We start from the raw sequence: 21129 nt of genomic DNA on the forward strand, positions 1-21129 counted from the left end.
TAAAACTATTTTAATTAAATATAATAATTTTGATTACTGCTATTTATTATTTTTATTGATATTATGCTTAAATTTCTTGGTCAATGGAAACACTTTCAGTTGACTCCTTCCAGCACTGCCCCATAGATTTTTTGAAGTATTCCACTTTCTAGGCAGCAGGTTATTCTAGTATCATTCTGATTTTTCCCAACCCTTTTTAAGAAATTCTGACTCCTTTTATTAGAGAACACTGTTGACACCAAAATTAAGGGCCGAGGTACGTGAGAGTTGCTGGTGATCAAGACTGCCACTCTGATTGTGCCACTAGTGAGAACACTGTAAGAGATGGATTTTAAGGTCACTGATTATACCAATTTGATATACTGTGATGTCTTATTCTATTTTTTTTTTTAATAATTAGATTTTATTCTTTGAGACTTTCTACTACACGAACACCTCAAAACCATATCTTCTTTCAACCCCCATTCCATTTCTTGGGTAAATAATTTCTACTTCTTAGTTCTTACTTTCCTAACTTTTCAACAACTACACAAGTCTTTTGAGCTTGTGAAGCCCAACTGTAAGCTTACATATTTATTAAAACACACATCATTAGTGCTAAGAATGCTTAGTACCCTATTTAGTTAGCTGATTGGAAGAAACACCACGAAAATTGGGTCAAGTGCGCTGAATATGTATCCAGATTGATATACAGTCACATCATTTATGAACAATGAAAACATTCACTTAGGAGAAATAATTGTTTTTCCTGTTTTTTATAAGCCAAACAGTGAAAATCAGGTGAACAGTTATTAGGAGGTTAAAAGCATAATAAATGGCATGATTTAGGTTTAAAATGCATAATCCCAATTTAAAGTTCATGTATTTAGCCTCCATATTTTCCCAAGTTTTAAAATGCATATTAGAACTATAAATTATTCCATTATGAACTCACATTGAGAATATTTTGCAACTCTAGTCTCCAAAGTGATTAAGTTTTCTGGAGAATCTACTCATTGAGGAAAACAGTGTTTTATTTTTCTTACCTTCTGTTGGTAATGTGACTAAGTAGTTATTAAAAATAGCAGGAACACTAATTGCTTTATATTTAGAAGAGCTTAGTATCTGTGCTATGGTCTTGGAATCTTGAAGTAATTTACCAATCCACTCATTCATTAAAAATGCAGCTTTCACTTATTATTCTAATACTTATCGTTTATTATTCTGTTCTAAAATAATGAAGTAAGCAAATACATGGTTTCTGAAATTCTGTTCCATCTTTTGCTGTATCACCCTAACTCACTCCTAGATATGTCTTATCAATCCTTAAGACCACTGTTTAAATGTTATATTCACTGGAAAAGCTCTCTTGATCCCCCAAGACTGAAAGATGTCCTTCCCATATGCTTTGCATAATACTCCCTATTTAGTTCTTTTGTGACATTTTCACCCTGGATAGAAATTATTTTCTTGCCATGGTTTCTACACTGCCTAAAATGTATGTAAAATAATCAAGTCTCCATAAATATTTACTAACTGAATGAATACCAGTTAATACCAAACACTCTTTACTAAACCAAACCCGCTGCTATTGAGTCGATTTTGACTGATGGCAACCCTAAAAGACAGAGTAGGACTGTCCCATAGGATTTTCATGTTGCAGCTGGTGAATTCACACTGCTAACCTTTTGGTTCGCAGCAGAGCTCCTAATCACTGAGCCACCAGGACCCCAACTTGGAGGCAAATAAACAAAGATACTGCAGGATTGTAAATGCACTATTATAGGGAGTGCAGAGTATAATCAGAGTACAAAGTAGGGGAAATTAACCAGGACTTGGTGAATCATGAAAGTCTCAAGGGAGAGATAGCATCTACAGCAGTCTAAGGCTAAAGGGCTATGACAAGAAAAGGGAAACATCATCAGTGCTTCCCTAGACCTTGATTTCCTTAGCACCTTACTGAAATATAAACAACTCTTTCCTGTTTACCTTTACCAAAAAAAAAAAAAAAAAATCATGGAATGCCCCAATCTGAAAGACAAGTGAGAACAGACTGTCTCGCCATTTCAAGTTAATCAATGTTTTACTGGGAATGCAACAAATAAGTAGAAAACTATCCCACCAACTGCTAAGTGACTGAAAGACAAAAGCTTACCTGCTGTCACTTCTGTCAAACTGCCCCAATTCACACTCTGGCGCTCTTCCTAGTATGGAAGGAAAAGGATACCGACTTGGAAGGATGATCAAGAGAAAACAGAATGAAATGAAACTGGTTTTCGTAACTTGCCTTCAAAACAGATAACTAAAGGCAAAGGTTGGAAATTCACATTAAAATAGAGAGAGAATGACATCTACTGGTTGAAAAAATTTGGCCTCATGGACAGCTGGAAATTTTTTCCCCTATTAAATTTAAATGTTTCCCTTTATTCTTACACATAAAACTCCAATTAATGATAATGGGAACTGTCTGCACACAACGGGGGAGGAATTGACCTATTATCTGTGCAGTTCTAATAATAATGAAAGCAAGTTAATCCTTAATTGGCTAGTTTTGCAGTTGGAACCATTATATAAACAACTTAAAATGAGTTTGACTTTATTTCTGTACATATATAATCAGTTCTTTTTTTTCATGACAGTCTCTCTTACCAAACTAAAAGTCATTATTTTTCTTATAAATCAAAAAAGAAAAAAAAAGATATTGCCAAAATTAAAAAATAAATTCATTTATTTTAGTAATCACAGGAGCTCCCTATGTTTAAAAAAAAAAAAAAAAATTATAGTCTTAAAAATAACCATTAGGAAAAAATTTGTTTGACCTTGTGTTTGTTTGGTGATGTGTTTTTAGATACAAGATAAAGAGTACAATCCATGAAAGAAAAAAATGGATAATTTGGACTTTATTAAAATTAAAACTTCTACTTTGTGAAAGACACCATTATGAGAATAAACGGACAAGCCACAGATTAGGAAAAAATGTTTGAAATTCACATATCTGATAAAGGACTTGTATGTAGAATATAAAAAAAAAAGAATAAAACACTTAAAACTCAACAATAAAAAAAACAAAAACTGAATTAAAAAAAAATGGCCAAAAGATCTGAACAGACACTTTACTAAAGAAGTACAGATGGCATATAAGCGTATGAAAAAGAGCTTCGCATTATTGTCAATAGGGATATGCAAAGTAAAACAACAAGACACCGCTATATTCCTATTAAAAGACCAGTTGCCATCAAGTGTATTCCAACTCATGGCAGCTAAAATTCAAAATATTGCAATAGCAATTTCTGGTGAGGTTTAAGAGTAGCAGGAACTTTTATTCCTTGCTGGTAGAGTGCAAAATGGTACAGCCACTTTTGAAGACAGTTTGGCAGGGTTGCTTTGTTGTTAGCTGTCGTTGAGTCCCTTGACTCACGGTAACCCTATGTACAACAAAACAATTTTGACTTTCTCACATTTACCCTGCATGCTTCAGATGTTGGAATTACACTTTTCTCTACTGATTTTCTTCAAATGAAAAAAAAAGCTATTTTTCAAACCATAACAGAATAAAGTTATATAAATAACAATCTAAGTGAGTGTGGATAGAAAAGGGAAGTAATGTCCCTTTCACAATCATATTTTCAAGATTAGGTTTATGTGGAATGATCAGAATGATAATTTTTAAGCAGCAGTATATTGAATTCAAATAAAAACTAACCCTAAATTCAAATATATGAAAATGAAATAAGAACTAATTGTATGGAAGCTAGGCTCATGATAGTCAGTCTAGAACCTAAATTCCAAAGGTGAAAGATAAAAATTTAAGATTCAAAAATTTAAATTTGTAATGTAAAAGAGAAACATGAATGTCTTTCATCGTTAATGTGTGAGGAACCTTCCACTTCCAATATCTTAATGGATTAGATTCTTGGAAGATCCTTGCCACTAGAATGCAATTAGGCCCTTCCAGAAATTGAAGGAAATTTCTAAGGGGGTGAGGTTATAAAACGAATTGTGTCCTCCAAAATTGTGTGTCAATTTGGCTAGGCCATGATTCCCAGTATTGTGTGGTTGTCTTCCAATTTGTGATCTGATGTAATTTTCCTATGTGTTGCAAATCCAAATCTCTGCGTGTGGTTAATGAGGCAAGATTAAAACAAAAAAAAAAAAAAAATTTTTTTTTTTTTTTTAGGTTATGTTAAAAAGGATTAAGGTGTGTTGCAATACCCTTATTCAGGTCACAGCCTGATCCCATGTAAGGGAAGATTCCCTGGGGTATGGCCTGCATTGCTTTTTATCTTACAAGAAATAAAAGGAGAGAGAAGCCAACAGCTAGACAGTGACCGCCTACCATTAAGAAAGAAGTGCCAGGAGAGGAACTTGTCCTTTGGACTCAAGGTCCTTGAGCTGAGAAGCTCCTAAACCAGGAGGAAATTGATGACAAGGACTTTTCCCCAGAGCAGACACAGACAGAAAGCCTTCCTCTGGAGCTGGCACCCTGGATTTGGACTTCTCGCCTCCCAGACTGTGAGAGAATAAATTTATCTTTGTCGAAGACATCCAAATGTGGAATTTCTGTTATAGCAGCACTAGATAACTAAGACAGGGGGTCAGAGGAAGAGACAGCTGATACCTATAAGCAGTAAATGATGCAAGAGCCACTGGAAGTAAATGCCAATTCTGCACTAAAATAGGGGACCAAACCTTGGGCTCCATAAAGGAGAAATTGAACCACAGACTCTCTTTAAGAAAGCTAAAGTGGCTCCATGGTGTTATCACCTCCTGTCTCCCAGAGGAAGCTATCACAAATCCTCTCTGAAAAGAAAAATTGTTCCTAGCTTACACACTTAGGATACCCACAGTTTAAGGTCAGCATGTGAGCTAACATTAAAAAATAACGTACAGGTGGAGGGAGCCAAAATGATGCTATAGACAGAAGCACCACACACATCCCTCCACAACAAAGATTCAAAAAACTAAGTAAAACAGAGACAAACGTCAATCCTGGAACACTTAATGTCAAATAAAGAGAAAAAGAACTCAACCAAGCACCAAACGGAAAAAGAAACTGACAGATAACAGAGAGTGAGGAGATAAGGAGTGGAGGTCCTTTATCAGGTAATGCATCACAGATTCACCATCTTGGACTCCTGTCACAGATAGGTGGACAGTGAGTACAGGAAAGCATCTTCATGGAGCCCCCACCAGGACACAGAGCACCCTGTAACTAGCAATACACACTTTCCAACCCCCCAACTGTCTTACCCCTGCTTGGCCTCTGCTGCTTCCCAGCTGGCCAAAACTACTCAGCCAGGAGGTGACAGCTCCATGATGCTTAGATTCACCCCACCCACACTGGCTGGCTCCTTCAGTGCCATTTTTTTTGTTGATGATGCTGCTGTTTTCAGCTTCTTTTGGTTTCTTATCCTTCTCTCACCTCCTCCCCCTCCTTTCTCTTGAAGACATCTCTCCGTGTGCCATTTTTGCTTCTTCTTCACAAGCTGTGAAGCACTGCTCAGCTGGGGAACTGCTTCCCTGGTCCACACTGTCACTTTGGTGGAATCCTAGGGAACTTTTTTTGTTTTCTTTTTTCCATTTTGTTTTTCTTCGTTTCTTGGTTTCTTGTCTCTCTCTACTTGCCCTCTTTTCCTGTCTCTTGAATACTCAGAGTTGTGGGCCATTTCCACCCCTTCTAGCTGAGCTGCACTTTGCAGCTTAGGAGCCACTGCCCCAGCCTGAGCAGGCACGCTAGTGGGGTCCCTCAAGGCATTTCTTTTTTTATTATAACTTTTTTTCTTTTTTCCATTTTGTTTTTCTTCATTTCTCAGTTTCTCATCTCTTTCTACTTTTTTTCTTTTCCTGTCTGCTGAGTACCTAGTGCTGTGTGCTATCTCTACCCCTTCTAGAAAGGCTGTGCCTCGAGGCCTGGAGCTGCTTCTCCAAGTGCCGGTTGGACCCCTGGGGGCATTTCTTTCTTTCTTTTTAATTTCTGTTTGTTTCTCTTTTTCTTTTTTCCTTTTTGTTTTTCTTCATTTCTCAGTTTCTCATCTCATTTCCAACAGTAGTCTCCCTCAGGACTTTTTTTTTACTCTTCTTACTCTCGCGTCTCTCATTTCTTTCCCATACTCAACTTAGTTTCACACATCACAACCTCTCCCCTCCCTCCTGCTTATCTGCACCATGTGCTGAACATCACACTCCCCTAGTAGCACAGACATGACCTGCTGGAAATTGCCCTGCACTGACCTCTAGCTCCCCTGTCAGCCCCAGTATGTGCCACAAACAACCCAATTCCAGCCCCTCCACTTCAGCTAGACCTGCCCTGCTGCACCATAGCTGAGTGACTGCCTCTGCCTACTGGGCAAGGAGGTGAAAAGTACCATGCCCACTGATGAACAAACAACAAAGAACACACAGGCCACCTGCTCAGACATAACCAAATAAAAAAGCAGGATGAAACAAACAAATCTACAATCAGTAAATGAAGAAAATAACTACTGAATGTCCCAAAGACAGCAGACAATATCAAAACATACAAAAAAAAAAAAAAGGACAGCATGGTTCCAGTAGATGTCCAAAATAAAACACTGGATGACTTTCCAGTAGAAGAAAAGGCACTGGAACTACCTGATAAGAAATTCAAATCTCTAATATTCAGAGCTATCCAAGAGTTGAAGCAAAAAGCAGACAAAAATGAGGAAAAAATAGACAATTTCACAAAAGAGGAGACAAAATCATGCAAGATACAGACAATACAATGTAAGAATTCAGGAGAATAATACAGAAGCATATTGTCAAAATAAATTCACAACTAGACATCATACAAAAACAACAATTAAGAACCCAAAAGATAAACAACAAGATTTCAGAAATGGACAGTGTCATAGAAGTTCTGAGGAGCAGGTTTGAAATACCAGAAGACAAAATCGGTGAAATTGAAGACAAATACTTGGATATCACATTATTTGAAGAAAAATCAGAAAAAATAATGAACAAAAATGAAGAAACCATGAGACTGATGTGGGACAAAATCTAAAGCAAAAGTCTTCGAGTAATTGGAGTTCCAGAACAGGGGGAGAAAACGGAAAACAAAAAGAGGATCATTGAAGAATTTTTCACAGGAAACTTCCCTAATATCTTGAAAGATGAAAAGCTACCATCCAAGAAGTTCAACAAACTCCAAGGAGGATAGACCTGAAAAGAAAATCACCAAGGCATATCACAATCACACTCTCTAAAACTAAAAACAAAGAAAGAATCCTAAGAGCAACTTAGAAAAATGAGCAGTCACGTACAGAGGGAAACAATAAAACTAGGCTCTGATTCTTGGCAGAAAACATGCAGACAGGAAGGCAATGTGAGGACATACATAAAATCTTGAAAGAAAAAGAAATTGTCAACCAAGAATAATATATCCTGCAAGTATAATGGTAAAATTAGGAGATTTCCAGACTTTTTACCAATTCTGTCACCAGCCATCCCTCCTACGGCACTCTCTACTTCTCTGTTGGGTTTAACAATTCATTGCAATGGTCAAACAGGACTCATAGACAATGCTTATGATTGTAGGGCTTCTTACGGAAGTAACAGACTACAGTTCAGGATCAGAAAGGACTCAGGATATAGTTTTTTGGTCAGAGCATCCTCTTCTTAGCTGTGCCCCCAGACAGGCCTCTCTCTGCATCCGGGCCCTTTGACCCATTCACCCAGCCTCTGTCATGCTTGGAAAAGTGTCATGAAGCTCTTTAGCTCCACCAATAAGTGCCCAGGGGTGCCCACTCCACCAGGAAACCTCAGCCCAAAGGTGCTCAGCTATCTTTCTGCATGATTGACAAGTCTACGTCTGCCAACAAGTTCCCAGAGGTTTCCTCACTCCACTAGGAATTCTTTTGCCCAAAAGCACTCAGCTTTCTCACCCACCGTGCTACCTCCTGCCAGTCTTTTGGTTCTTCTGCCTCAGCAGCTGCCATTTCTCTGCTGCTGCTTCTTGCTGTCTCTTGCCGTCCAGTGTTACAACTCTTTCTCTGTCTCCTGGGTCTAGGAGGTTCTCTGTGCAGGGATGCCGTGTCCAAAGGATGTAGTTCACTCCTAGCTCTTCTTTTTTGGCTGTAATAAGATCCTATCTCCCTCCTCTGGGACAACTTCATTTTAACCCTAACAGAATGGAAAAACTGACCAATACCTTCATTAGGCTTTGATGCACTTATTTACATGGTCCCACCCCTACAATCATGCCTTGCACATTATTTGCATTATTAGAAACCTGTCCAATCCCCTTGGTGGCCCACAAGCACTGTATTTGCACAGTCTTACCCAGTCACTTGGTGGGAGTTACAGGACCATGGCTCGAAAGGCCGTATAAAAGTGATTCATCACACCACAATGTATGTCATTACGGACTCAAGGTTTCCTATATTTTCAATGCTTTTTAATCTATTAATTTAATTACTTATTTTGATATTCAATTTGCCTCAGATTAAGCCAACAAAAGCCCCTTCAAATTTTCTCCTGTGTATATTTGTTATCACACAATTGTCCCTTGAAAATTTGTTTACTTTTTGACACACACACACATGCATGCTCACACACAAGTTCCAGGCTTATCTTGTATTTTCCCTGATCTGGCAGCAGTTGTTTATACAAGTAGTCCCAGTTCCTTATGTTGGAGATTGTATTTAGAAGCCAAGAACTAGGCTTTAGATGTGTTTATTGCTAACCAATCTCCTACTGCCATTGTTGTCCCCTCTGTGCTGACACCCTCTTACTTTGCTCTGCTGTGACTTTTCACACTGAGTTGCCTTCTCACACTAGATAGGCACTCTCCTCACCCTGCGTGGGCTCGTCCCATGCAAGATCATATTCTCATGGAGACGCTGTCATTATCCTACTCAGACATTTCCATAATCTCCTGGCTACACCCATCCATCCCCCCTCAATGTATAGCCTTCTCATCCTACATGGACCTTGTCATTCCATACTAGGTCACCCCTCTTCAGGTTTGCTCTTCTTACCCCATTTAGGCTCTGCTTGGGGCCTCACATATGTGGGGATGACTTAGGCTACCACTCCATGAGCCATCACATTTTTCTTCCACTAGTGCATGAATGCCTATTTTCTGTTGCCCTACTTAATGGATTTAGGACTGAACTGTTCAAGAATGGAAAGAAAGGGAAGGGAAAAGAATGAGCCAGGTTACAATTAGATACATAAAACTGGTGTACTATTTTGAGAGGATACAAAGGAAACAGATTGATGCTGCAAATAAAAGTTAAATTAGTCTTTGTGAACTTTGGAGAGACTTTGATCTACATGAATTAGCATTTATATAATTTTTAATAGCTCAGGTCTATTATAATAGGACTTTTAAGCAACAAGAAAACACTAAAATATATACATATATATTCTTGTTGCTTAAAGAGTCCTCTAGGCTATAACTTTCTATGTATTAGACGTAGACAATCATGCCCTCAAGCCAACTACTCCAAGAGCAATAAATGGCGGTGCCAGGGATTGGTGGTTCTGACACTGCCTTTTTATAAATCAAGACACAATAAAGAGCTTCTGAAATAAAAGTGAAAAATGGATGATGTAAAATAATACATATAAGATAAACTAGGCTCCTGGGAAAGAACCTGTTTTAGTGTAAAACAAGACAGAGAAGTTAGACCACAATTTTTAGTGACTTTAAGCTGAGAATCGTTGTTCCCTCTAGCAGTACTTGGTCACTATGTTTACCACCATGTACAACTCTTATTCTCACATCTTCAATTTTCAGATGAATTCTTTATTGTTTAACAACAGGACACGTTGAGGGCAGCATTTCTAGTGTCCTGGTATATATTTCTGGGTCTCAGCATAGAGTTCATGTATCAGAGTGGAAAAAACGAAAAGGAAATCTTGTTGCCCGTTGAGTGGACTCCAACTCATGGCAACAATCCCTGTGTGTCGGAGTAGAATTGTGGTCCATAGGACTTTCAAAGGGTGGTTTTTCAGAAGTAAATCGCCAGATCTTTCTTCTGAGTCACCTTTCATAGACTCAAGTCTCTAACATTTGTTTGGCAACTGAGCCTTTTAATCATTTGCATCACCCGCAGACTCCAGAATGGAAATAGGAACCCTCATTTAGGAATCAGTAGATCAGTTTCCCTCACCCTTGGGTGACCTGAGACAGTAATTTCACCTTCAGTCATAATTTTTCTCACTTGTAAAATGAAACAGGCTGATGATCCTTGATACCTCATGGAAAACTAGAATTATATTAATATGTAACCACACAATTCAATAATGCAATAAACGTTTATTGCATGCTATGGGATTTTTTTTTTTTTTTATGGGATGGGTTCTTTATTAATATATTTTAAAAGTAAAATAAGTCATACATGACATGTGGACTTAAAATTATGTCGTGTTAGTAGAATCTGTTTATAGTCTCTCAAATTTCCCTAGAAAAATACTTACAAAAATAAACACTTAAAAAATTATAACCCAAAAAATTGAATATTTTGGACAAGCTAATTCTAGAATCTGGGAGGAATATCCTTTAAGCTACTCAATACACATGGTAGGCTTCAAAAAATCTGAGAGAGAATTTACTGTGTGAAAGAGATTAAATATCATATACATGAAGAAAAGTAATTTAAAACTCAATAATTCCCCTATTTTCAGCTCCTCAACTCAGAAACTGTGGATGATAAATAAAAATACTCTGTAATCGTAGCTCTTTTGTATCAGTGCTGTGGCTGCTGAGAACGATTCTCTCTCCTCCCCCTTGTGAAGTTAGATGAGGAGGTCAGACTCCTCCACCATGCCATTTTTCAGTTGGCTTCACAAGCGGGATTTGTTGCAATGGCTCCAGACTCCTGGAAGTGTAGGAATTATGAAGAAAATGATAAAGGGATGTGGGAAGTGAAACTTTTGATTCTTAGATGGTTACTTTGGTTGTTGTTACCTGTAATGACTGAAAGGGAATTAAGAGATGTTATGCTGCCTCTGGGATGGCTTGGGGCAAAATCCAGGCCAGTTAAACAAGATGATTGATAGGGGGCCAGGGTTCTTTGGTTCTGCCCAGCCAGAGGCCCAAGATCATATACATATAAACGGAAAGATAGTCAAGGTGTGGAAAGAGAAGATGAAACAATTGTTTTAAAAAGGGTTATGTGTTTACTTGAAGGTTCTACCAGTGTACACTCTGCTACCAAAAGATCAGCAGTTCAGATCCACCAGCTACTCCTTGGAAAATCTATGGGGTAGTTCTACTCTGTCCTATAGGGTTGCTATGAGTCAGAACTGACTGGATGCAACATAGATATTGAATATTTCTCCTACCTAGTATTGCAAAACAGACCTCCATGTATGATGGAAATGAATATTAGGTATTACAGGTAACAAAGAATGCGTAACTCCACCTTTAGCCAATACTTAATTAGATATGCTGAAAGGGAAATAGGATTTACCTAAAAGAAATGCAGGCTGTTCATTTCAATTCAGTATCCCTGTGTGTAGAATATTGGGAGTTTAGGTTGAAAACCTGAGCCCCACCCAGAACCTTCACAGTCAGGAAATTTGCATTTAAAAGGCATGCAGACCCACTCAGAACTGCTGAAAGAGCAGGAAATTTGCATTTGAAGGACGGACTCTCAGAAAAAACAAATGACTGTTTTGCTTTTTGAATTTTGAGCAAGCATTTTGCCATTGGATGCATCGCATCCATGCAGAAAAAAATCAGTGCCCATCAGAAGAGACCCTTTACAGGACTGGAAGTTAAAGGAAGCCAGCAAGTAGACAGCCTAGTATGCTCATTTGTGGTGACCACCTGGGTCCACTCAACGAGTGGAAGTGGAGGAGGTACAGCAACGAAGAGACAGGCCAAGTTTGGACATATTCTATTGGCACACATTGACTTAGCTTATCAGGGCTAGAGATGGAAGAGAAAGAGAAGGTGTAACCGAATGAGGGTTCTTGTCCTGCCCTATTATCCAATCGAAATAAGAAGTATACCACACCACCAGTTGCAAGAGAAATAGAAAGTGGAAATTTATTGTCTGCACGGACAAGGAGCAACGTGGGGTCTAGTGACCATAAGGCCATGTGCTCACTATCTGAGGGGGCTGGGAAACTTTTTGTTTCCAATGGGAATGCCCACATTTGGAGGTCCAGAGTTGAATCACGTCAGCGATGTTCAGGTCCAAGGACAAACTGAGGACACAACTCTTCAGGTCCTGCGCATGCGCCAAGATCTTGGTTCGCCAATGCGCAGGACTCTGGCACCAAATTCAAACTGTGGTTATGGCCGCAGCATGGTCGGGCCAAACCCCAGTTAGAAGCTGTGGCTTGGCGGGCTACGAGGCGGGGAACAGCGGAGGAGCAGGGGAAGTCTAGGCAGAGGCTTCAATCCCACCTCTGATACTTTCCTTTTAATCTTAGAAGGGGTTTAGGGCAGAAGATCTCATCTCCTGTAGCTTCTTCCTGCTGGCTAGGGACACTGGCATAAAACTGGGCTCTGGGGGAACCTGCTAGGGGAGATGGGGTGATACCCCGTTGCAGCATCATTTGCAGGTGTAACTTCTGAAGCCTGGAAGATACAAACTTTATTAAAAGGTTAAACAAGCAAGACCTGAATATAAGCAGCGGGATGACCATGGCCAAGGATCTTAGAAGGAGAAGATACCATGTTAAATTCCGGATTGTTGCTTTTACTATATCTCAGATATCTTGCGAAGTTGGGCCTTGGCTGAACTTGTGTAGCCATATATTAAGGAGGGACTCGAGTCTTCAACAAGGTGCCGGGAGCCCATTACTGCACCTGCCCCAGTTAAGATTAAACCCAGTGCCTTCTTTAGTCATAAACCTGAGGCTTGCCTGGAGGCCCAGTAGATGCAGACACTGGTGCCTGAGAGAAACAAGAAGCCTAGGGAACATTGACCAGTGGTTGTGACAGGGCCGATGTAAGAAGCTGTCCATCTACAGCCAGGACAACAACAAGCTGGGCTGCAGTCACGCAGGCATGAGCCAGACTCACACATTCAGATACATCTACTGGAGGTACAGTGATGGCACAGCCATGGAGGGTGGCACCAGCTCATTCAAGCCAAGTACCACTCCACAAGATCGGGACCAGGGGACCACAAAGCCCAGGTCAGCGCACTCGGCACTTGCGGCTCTGGTATTTTCTTTCTTGTGACATTTTAAATGTGTTTTGGAGGTAAATGAATGTGCCCGGGGGTGTAGGCCTCATGTTTTGGGGCAAGCAATAGTGAAGGAGCAAAAAAAAAAGTTTTTGGAATATTCCTGGACACTTTCTCTCAGTAAGTGTCCCTGTACAAGAGACTTGGTTGGTCAGATTAGTCTGGAGATAAGTTGTCTCATTCTGATTGTCTGGGGTTTTAGCAGTGGAGCCAGTGAGACCTTGGATAGTCAGTTAGGAAAAGTCTCTGTTATAATTAATGAAAGATGGGCCTCGGGGAGACCCATCACCTGGGGAATCTAGTGGTGTTTTTAGTAGGTGGGGGCACCTGGACTGGGACTGCCTCTGTATTATCTTTAGCTCTGGTAGGGGGGGTGAAGAAGACCCAGTGATCTTTTAAGTGGAGAGTGATTAAGGTGTTTATAATTACCTTGTCATTCTGGGGGCCCTGTTTTTGTTCTAGAGAGACACAGGAAATAAGCAGAATATAAGACCACATATAGGTGGTAAACTTGAACAAAGTCATGAATAACAACATGCACCATTGCCAGGGGATGAATATCAACTGGCACAATTATCTATCACTTTAAATCTTCTGAAACCTGGCTTTTTAAATTATTACTGCCTTGCCAATTCTTACTGTTCTGTAGGACTTGTTGCTCGGTATCCTGAGTAGCAGCCAGCTTGATGCGAGACTTGTGGATCCACTCTCCCTTTTTGGCGATCTCTATTACAGTGTTGGGGGTTTATTATCTTGCTGGGTCTGTAGTGTTCCAGGTCTTGACACAAAGAGAGAGATTTCAGGTTGTGGAAGAGTCTGTCACGTCACATCGTGTACCTGTAAAAAGAGTCAAGCACCCCAGCCACAGAATACAAATACTGTTTAATAGCGAGCTATCTTTGTGTATGTTTCTAGCCTCCAAGGTATCCTAAGGACCTAGAGTAATGAAGCCCTCCCACAAGTTATGGAGGAGGGGGTGCCCATATATAAGCTCAAAAAGATTTACCTTAAGCTTGGTTTGAGGTGCAACCCCAGTCCTGAACAGAGCCAAGGGAAGGATCTTAGTCCATGCTAATTTGGTTTTCTTATAAGGTTTAGCCTGGTGGGCTTCAATAGTCTAAAAAAAACTTGCAGTCTTTTTCCAGAACATATTCCTGGTGCTTACTTCTCTAACATTGCCAAGAAAATCTTGTTGTCTCTCTTTTTTTTTTTTTTTTTTTTAAGTAGTGGTCTTTAAAATTGAGAGGGACCATACAGAGTGACAAGTGGTGCAAAGCCAGCTGTTCACAAGACTCTAAAACCTGATCTAGTAGCAGAATAAATCAACACATTTACATTTAGGTTTTTCCTGGGAACCCAGGACAGTCCAGTCCCCTTTCTTCTCTACCTTTTTACTTCCTTCTCACATTTTTGTTTTCTCTTCATTCTTCTTGCTCTCTACGCTTTTACTTTTCCAAGCCTCATCAGTTGTTTCTTCCCTGTTCGGCCCCTATTTTTGTAACTATAAAGGTCTTCTGTAGCTTATGGCAAGCTAGAATCAGTCACTACTATTGAGGTCACCATAATCACTGCTCGCTTGGCCTATAAGTCAGCCCTTTGTTGGCCTTGGGCCACTACTGTATCTTCCTGTTGATGTCCTTTTCAGTGTACCATAGTCAGAGCGGCAGGGAGTGACACCACCTCAAGGAGTTGTAAAATCTGTTGGCTATGTTTGATTTCTTTACTGACCCAATTTAAAAGCTCTCTTTGCTTCCACAAAGTCTCATATACATGTATAACTGACAACACACACTCCAAATCTATATAGTCACTCACATGGACTTGGCCAGCCGCAAGACCTGGATCACCACAACCAGCTCAGCTTTTTGGGTTGAGGTTCCATTTGGGACAGCCTTTGCCTCGAGGACCTTGGTGTGGCTGACAACTGTGTAGCCCACTCTTCTTTGGCTACCCTCGATGAAGCTATTCCCACCTGTGAAGATCTCTAAACTGGCGTCTTTTAGAGGTTGATTTTGTGGGCCTGGACAGCTGGCACGGACCAGGCCCACCGCCTGGACACAGTTATGGTGGACGGAGTTGCCCAGGGACAGAGTGGGAAGAGGGGTGGCTGAATCTGGAGCGGCAACATATTGGACCAATGTGCTAGAATTACTGACTAGAGAGGTCTGGTACTGAGTCACTTGGTACTCTCTCTATGTCAGGACACTCTTTTTGTCAGTGGCCCTCTTGCTCACAATATGCACACTGGTTCTCTCCCAGTGGAGGCCAGGGCTGGGCCTTGCTAGGGTTCGCAGGTCTTTTCTTCCTAGGGGGCCTATACTGTTTCTGTACTGTTGCTGCTGTTGCCAATAGGGCAACCTGACACTTCCTGCCTTTGCCTTCTTCCCTGTTGTTATAGACCTTCAATGCCAATTCAACTAGGCATTCCATACTCATAGTTACTCCTCCCTCTATTTTGTGAAGTTGGTTGCCAATATCGGGGCACACTGTCTTATAAAAAATATTATTGACCATGTGAGCATTTGTTAGATCATTTGGATCTTGATCCGTATATTGTCTAAAGGCTCTTAAAACTCTTTCGAGGAAGGTTGCGGGGTCCTCATTGTTATACTGGTTGATTTCATATCCTTTGCTCTAATCTAAGCGTTTAGGCACTCCACATCTAAGGCTCACTAAAAGACAGTCCTGATATCAGATGAGCCTACTATATTCTACTGTGGATTGTGGTCCCAGTGGGGTCTTGAAGGGGGAAAATGTCATCGACTACATCTCTGGTCCATTGAGCATCATATCCCCTCTGGGCTTCCTTTCCAGCCTTGTCTAGGACCATCTTCCTCTCTTCTAGGGGGAGGAAGGTGCTTAAGAGAGTTTGACAGCCTGTCCAGGTGGAATCAAAAGAGTTAAAGATGGCAGTAAACAGTTCATACAATTTCTTTGGTTTCTCTAGACCTCCTGAGGTGTTATTCTTCCAGTAAATCAGGTCCACTGTACTAAAGAGAACTGGCCCCTATTCACCACTAGAGTTGTTTGGTGGAAGGATACTGGCCAGAGGCTAGCCTTCCGTGTTGGCTTTGTTCTGGCTTTGTGGCACCCAGGGCCACATTTGTCCCTCCATAGGTTGTCCCCACCATCTTATGGGGTGATGGCAAGGGAAAATTCTCAGGACACTTGAAGTGCCTTCCCTGGTTAATTCTCCACTCTTTCTGCCCTTCCCCACACAGGTCCAGGAGGGAGCTGTGCATACTGGAGTTGTAAGAGCTGTTCATCACTAACCCTGGTGACAGCACGGTGGACTTTCTCCTTTTCCCACAATTACACCAAATTTATTTCAGTTCTGAAGTACACCTTAAGGGTGAATGCTTTGGAATGTTTTTAGGATTATTCCTGTTCCTTCACCTACACACTCACACGAAGACACACAGACACAGAATACCAGTTTTAAACACACTCAGACAGAAGGACATGTCCCCCCTCCCCCAACCTAGAGGAGCACCCACCAGACAGACAGACAAAGAATACCAATGCAAAAAGGACATCCTCTAAACCAAAAAGCAAAACCCAAACCAGGACTTAACCAAAATTAATGACCATAAATTAAATTACCCCTTTTCTGCTGTGGGAGAGCAGAGATAGAAAGAAAGAAAGGTAAAGAGGAAAAGAGTGTTCTGAAAAAAAAGATTGTCTTGATGGCAGGGTGAACTCTGAGGGACTTAAATACCCTCTATCAGCCACCGATTAAACTTAGGTGATCACAGAGGGACAAAGATCATTGCCGATGGCAGAGTGACCTGATACCCTTGGTTTCAGATGGGGTGAGGGACCCCAACTAGGCTGAGGATGGGTCCCAGGGGCCAAAACCCCTACTTCCTTCATTTTATAACCCTTGGGGTTAGGTCTTAGGACTGCACTATTGCCACCCTCTTCTTTGCCTAGTTCCCCCAGGGGACTGTAACCCCCCTCAGGAGAGACTTTAACCCCCCTCAGATGACCAGTGGAACAACCTGGTCCCGCACACGCACTCACCTTAATTCAGAAGCCTTTCCCATCCAGTTTCTGTTTCTGAGCTGAGGTGAGCACGCAGCAGACCTCGTCCAGGGGCGGGCATCACAGTGATCACCCCAAACTCCTTACAGACCAAATGGGATCGGGCACACCTCAAGGGGTTGCAGGGGTCTGGAGGCTCATCACCCAGGTTTCGGAGTCGGCAAGTCCCGGCCAGAGTTGCCAAAATCTGTGTCCGAACAAGAGTTCTTGTTCTGTCCTATTAGCCAGTGGAAATAAGATGGATGCCACACCACCAGTTGTAAGGGAAACAGAAAGTGGAAATTTATTGTCTGCGCAGACAAGGAGCAATGCGGGTCTGGCAATCATAAGGCCACGTGCTCCCTGTCTGAGGGGGTTGGGAGCTTTTTATTTTCAATGGCATCTGGGGGTTGGGTTTGGTGCCCGGAATTCTCCGTCCTTAGCCCTCCCAGGCCCACATTTGGAGGTCTGGATGTTGAATCATGTCAGTGATGATGTTCAGGTCCAAAGACAGAGTGAGGACACAGCTCTCCAGGTCCTGTGCCTGGGCCAAGATCTTGGTTGACGCATGCACAGGATTCTGACACCAAATTCAAACTGTGGTTATGGCTGCAGCATGGTTGGTCCAAACTGCAGTTAGAAGCTGTGGCTTGGAGGGCTGCAGGGGGCGAGGGTATGGGGAAGAGTGGTGGAGCAGGGGGAAGTCTAGGCAGAGGCTTCAAAGGGGGTGACTGGTCTAAAATGCAGGGAGTTGTGTGGACCTTGAGCCTATGGGTGGTGCCCTTTGGCCTAACCTGCAGGGACTGGGGATGAGAGAAGGGGCTGGTTGGTCTGAAGTGCAGGGAGGTTTGTGGACTTCCAGGCCTATGGCTGGTACCCATTGAAGTAGTCTGAATGGGGGATGAGCTAACCTGTGTCCAACCCAATGAAAAGAAAAATGTTTGACACCATGAGTTGGGGTACATTGTTGCAATTAGATAGCTTGCTCTGGACTCGACTTTGTTTATGGACTCAGATGCTCAAAGTTCAAACCAGAACAGAAGATCTTCAGACCAAGGAATATGCTAGTCTTCTCGGAGTACTGGTTTGATTTAAAAAAAAAAAAAAAAAAAAACCAAACCTATTGCTGTTGAGTTGATTCCTACTCATAGGTTTGATAGGGGCAGGTAATTCAGAAATTGTCTATGTAAAATGGGGTGAGATAAAGGCATGAAATGTCTGGCTTACATGCTTTCATGAGTGTTCTTATACTCAAAATAAGGGAGGCAAGGGAAGATCCCCAATGAATACATCCATCTTTTCCTAATAGGTCTGGGGAAGAGAGAGTAAAGGAGGATGCCGATAGGATTATATAGTTGATTGTTAATAGACTTAATTGTGATTATAAAATCTGTAATTGTGAAGAGTGGCCTAAGGGGAAGGTACTGCTGGAGTGGGGTACAATGGCCAAACCTAAAGTCCTTTAGAAATTTTGCTATGCTGATACTTTGTGAGGCTCAGAGCAAAGGAATAATCTTCTCTCAGTTAAATTTTATCAAACACCAGAAAGGGTAAAGCCAAGATGAATTTTCGACAACCTGACCAGATCAGATGACTACTTGCAGCGGGCCTGAATGGTTTGTACTCAAGTAACCTCACCCTGAAGACATTTCACCCTACCGAAGGACTAATTTTTAAAGAGTGTTTTGGACTGGGAAAATGATTGAGAGGGGAAATTATTCTCCAAGTATGAAAGAATCATAGCTAGAAAAGCCAGGGTGTGTCCTGTGTTGCGATGGGTCACTTTTATATGGCTTTTCTAGCCATGGTGTTCTAACCGCCATCAAATGACTGAGTGGGACTATGCAAATAAGGGGCTTGTGGCCCATCAAGAGGATTGGATAACTTGATAAAAATGAAAATAAGGTGCATGGGACCATATGGGTGTGAGACCATGCAAATAAAATGTATGGAACTTTAACGAGGTGATTGGTCAGTTTTGCCATCCTGCTAGGTTTAAAATGAACCACCCAAGAGGCAGAAAGGAGGGATCTTATTACCACCAAAAAAGAAGAGCTAAGAGTGGGATGTGTCCTTTGGATCTGTGATCGCTGGCTAAGAACCTCCTGGATCCAGGAAACAGAGAAACCTGTAACACCAGAGATGGCGAGAGGAAGCAATAAACAGCGGTGGAGAAATGGCAGCAGTAGAGGCAGCAGAACCAGGAGGCAGGCAGGAGACAGCGCAGTGTGTTTCCTGGCCCACAGAACAAGAAAGCTGGGTGCCTTTGGGCAAAAGTCTTCCTTAAGGAATGGTGTGCCTCCAGGCACTCGTCAGTGGACCTAAACTTGCCAAACCATGTAGTGAAAAAGCTGAATGCCATTGGGCTGAGGCTTAATGGTGGAATGGGGTGGGCCTGTGCACATACTGGTAGCTTTGTAACACTTGTTGAAGCAGGGTAGAGGCTGGGCCAAGGGATCAAGGGCCAGAGAAGCCTATTTGCAGGCGCAACTGAGAGGAGGCTGTCGTGATTCTAAATTGTAAACTGTTACTTCCCTAGTAAACCCCATAATTGTGAGTATTGTCTATGAGTTCTGTGTGGCCACTGCAATGTATTATCATACCCAGCAGAGAAGTAGAGTGTGAGGGAGAGACAGCTGGTATCAGAATTGGTAAAAAGGACAGAGGCAGGAGGTATGTCTGACCTCCACCTCACAAAAATCAGCCTTGGGCTATTGGTATTGATAATGATTCTCCCTTCTTCCCCTTGGTAAAGTTAGACAAGGAGGTCAGAGGCCTCAGCCATATCATTTTCACACATACATATATACATAAATGGAAATGCTGGCGGCATAGTGGTTAAGTGCTACAGCTGCTAATCAAAAGGTCAGCAGTTTGAATCCACCAGAAGTCCTTGAAAACTCTATGGGGCAGTTCTACTCTGTCATATAGGGTCACTATGAGTTGGAATCGACTCAACGGCAATGAGTTTTTTTAATATATATAGATAAATTTGATGAAGAATGGAATAAATTAAAAATTACTGTTGCTAGGTGCCATCAAGTCGGTTGAACTCAAAGCAACCCTATTTACAACAGAATGAAAAACTGCCCAGTCCTGCACCATCCTCATGATTGGTGTTATGCTAGAGCCCATTGTTGCAGCTACTGTGTCAATCCACCTAATTGAGGATCTTCCTCTTTTTCACTGACACTCTACTTCACCACGTATGATGTCCTTCTCCAGGGACTGGTCCCTCCTGAAAACATGTCCGAAGTATGTGAGACGTAGTCTTGCCATCCTTGCTTTTAAGGAGCATTCTGGCTGTACTTCTTCCAAGACATATTTGTTCCTTCTTTTGGCAGTCCATGGTGTATTGAATATTCTTCGCCAACACCATCATTCAAAGGCATCAATTCTTCCTTGGTACTCCTTATTCATTGTCCAGCTTTCACATGGATATGAGGTGGTTGAAAACATCATGGTCTGGGTCAGGCACCCCTTGGTCCTCAAAGTGACATCTTTGCTTTTTAACACTGCTAAGAAGCCTTTTGCAGCAGATTTGTCCAATGGAATGTGTCACTAGATTTCTTGACTGCTGCTTTCATAGATGCTGATTGTGGACCCCAGCAAAACAAAGTAATTGACAACTTCATTATTTTCTCCATTTATCATGATGTAGCTTATCGGTCCCATTGTGAGTTTTTTTTTGTTTGTTTGTTTGTTTGTTTTGTTTTCTTTATGTTGAGGTGTAATCCATACTGAAGGATATGGTCTTTGACCATAGGTAAGTGCTTCAAGCCCTCTCCACTTTCAGTAAGCAAGGTTGTGTCATCTGCATACCATAGGCTGTTAACTAGTATTCCTTCAATCCCAATGCCCTGTTTTTCCTCATATAGTCCAGCTTCTCAGGTTATTTGCTCAGCATACAGATTAAGTATCATAAAAGGATACAACTCTGTCACACACTTTTTCTGAC

This window comes from Loxodonta africana, chromosome 2 (genome assembly GCF_030014295.1).
Source record: "Loxodonta africana isolate mLoxAfr1 chromosome 2, mLoxAfr1.hap2, whole genome shotgun sequence".
Taxonomy (NCBI): Eukaryota; Metazoa; Chordata; class Mammalia; order Proboscidea; family Elephantidae; genus Loxodonta; species Loxodonta africana.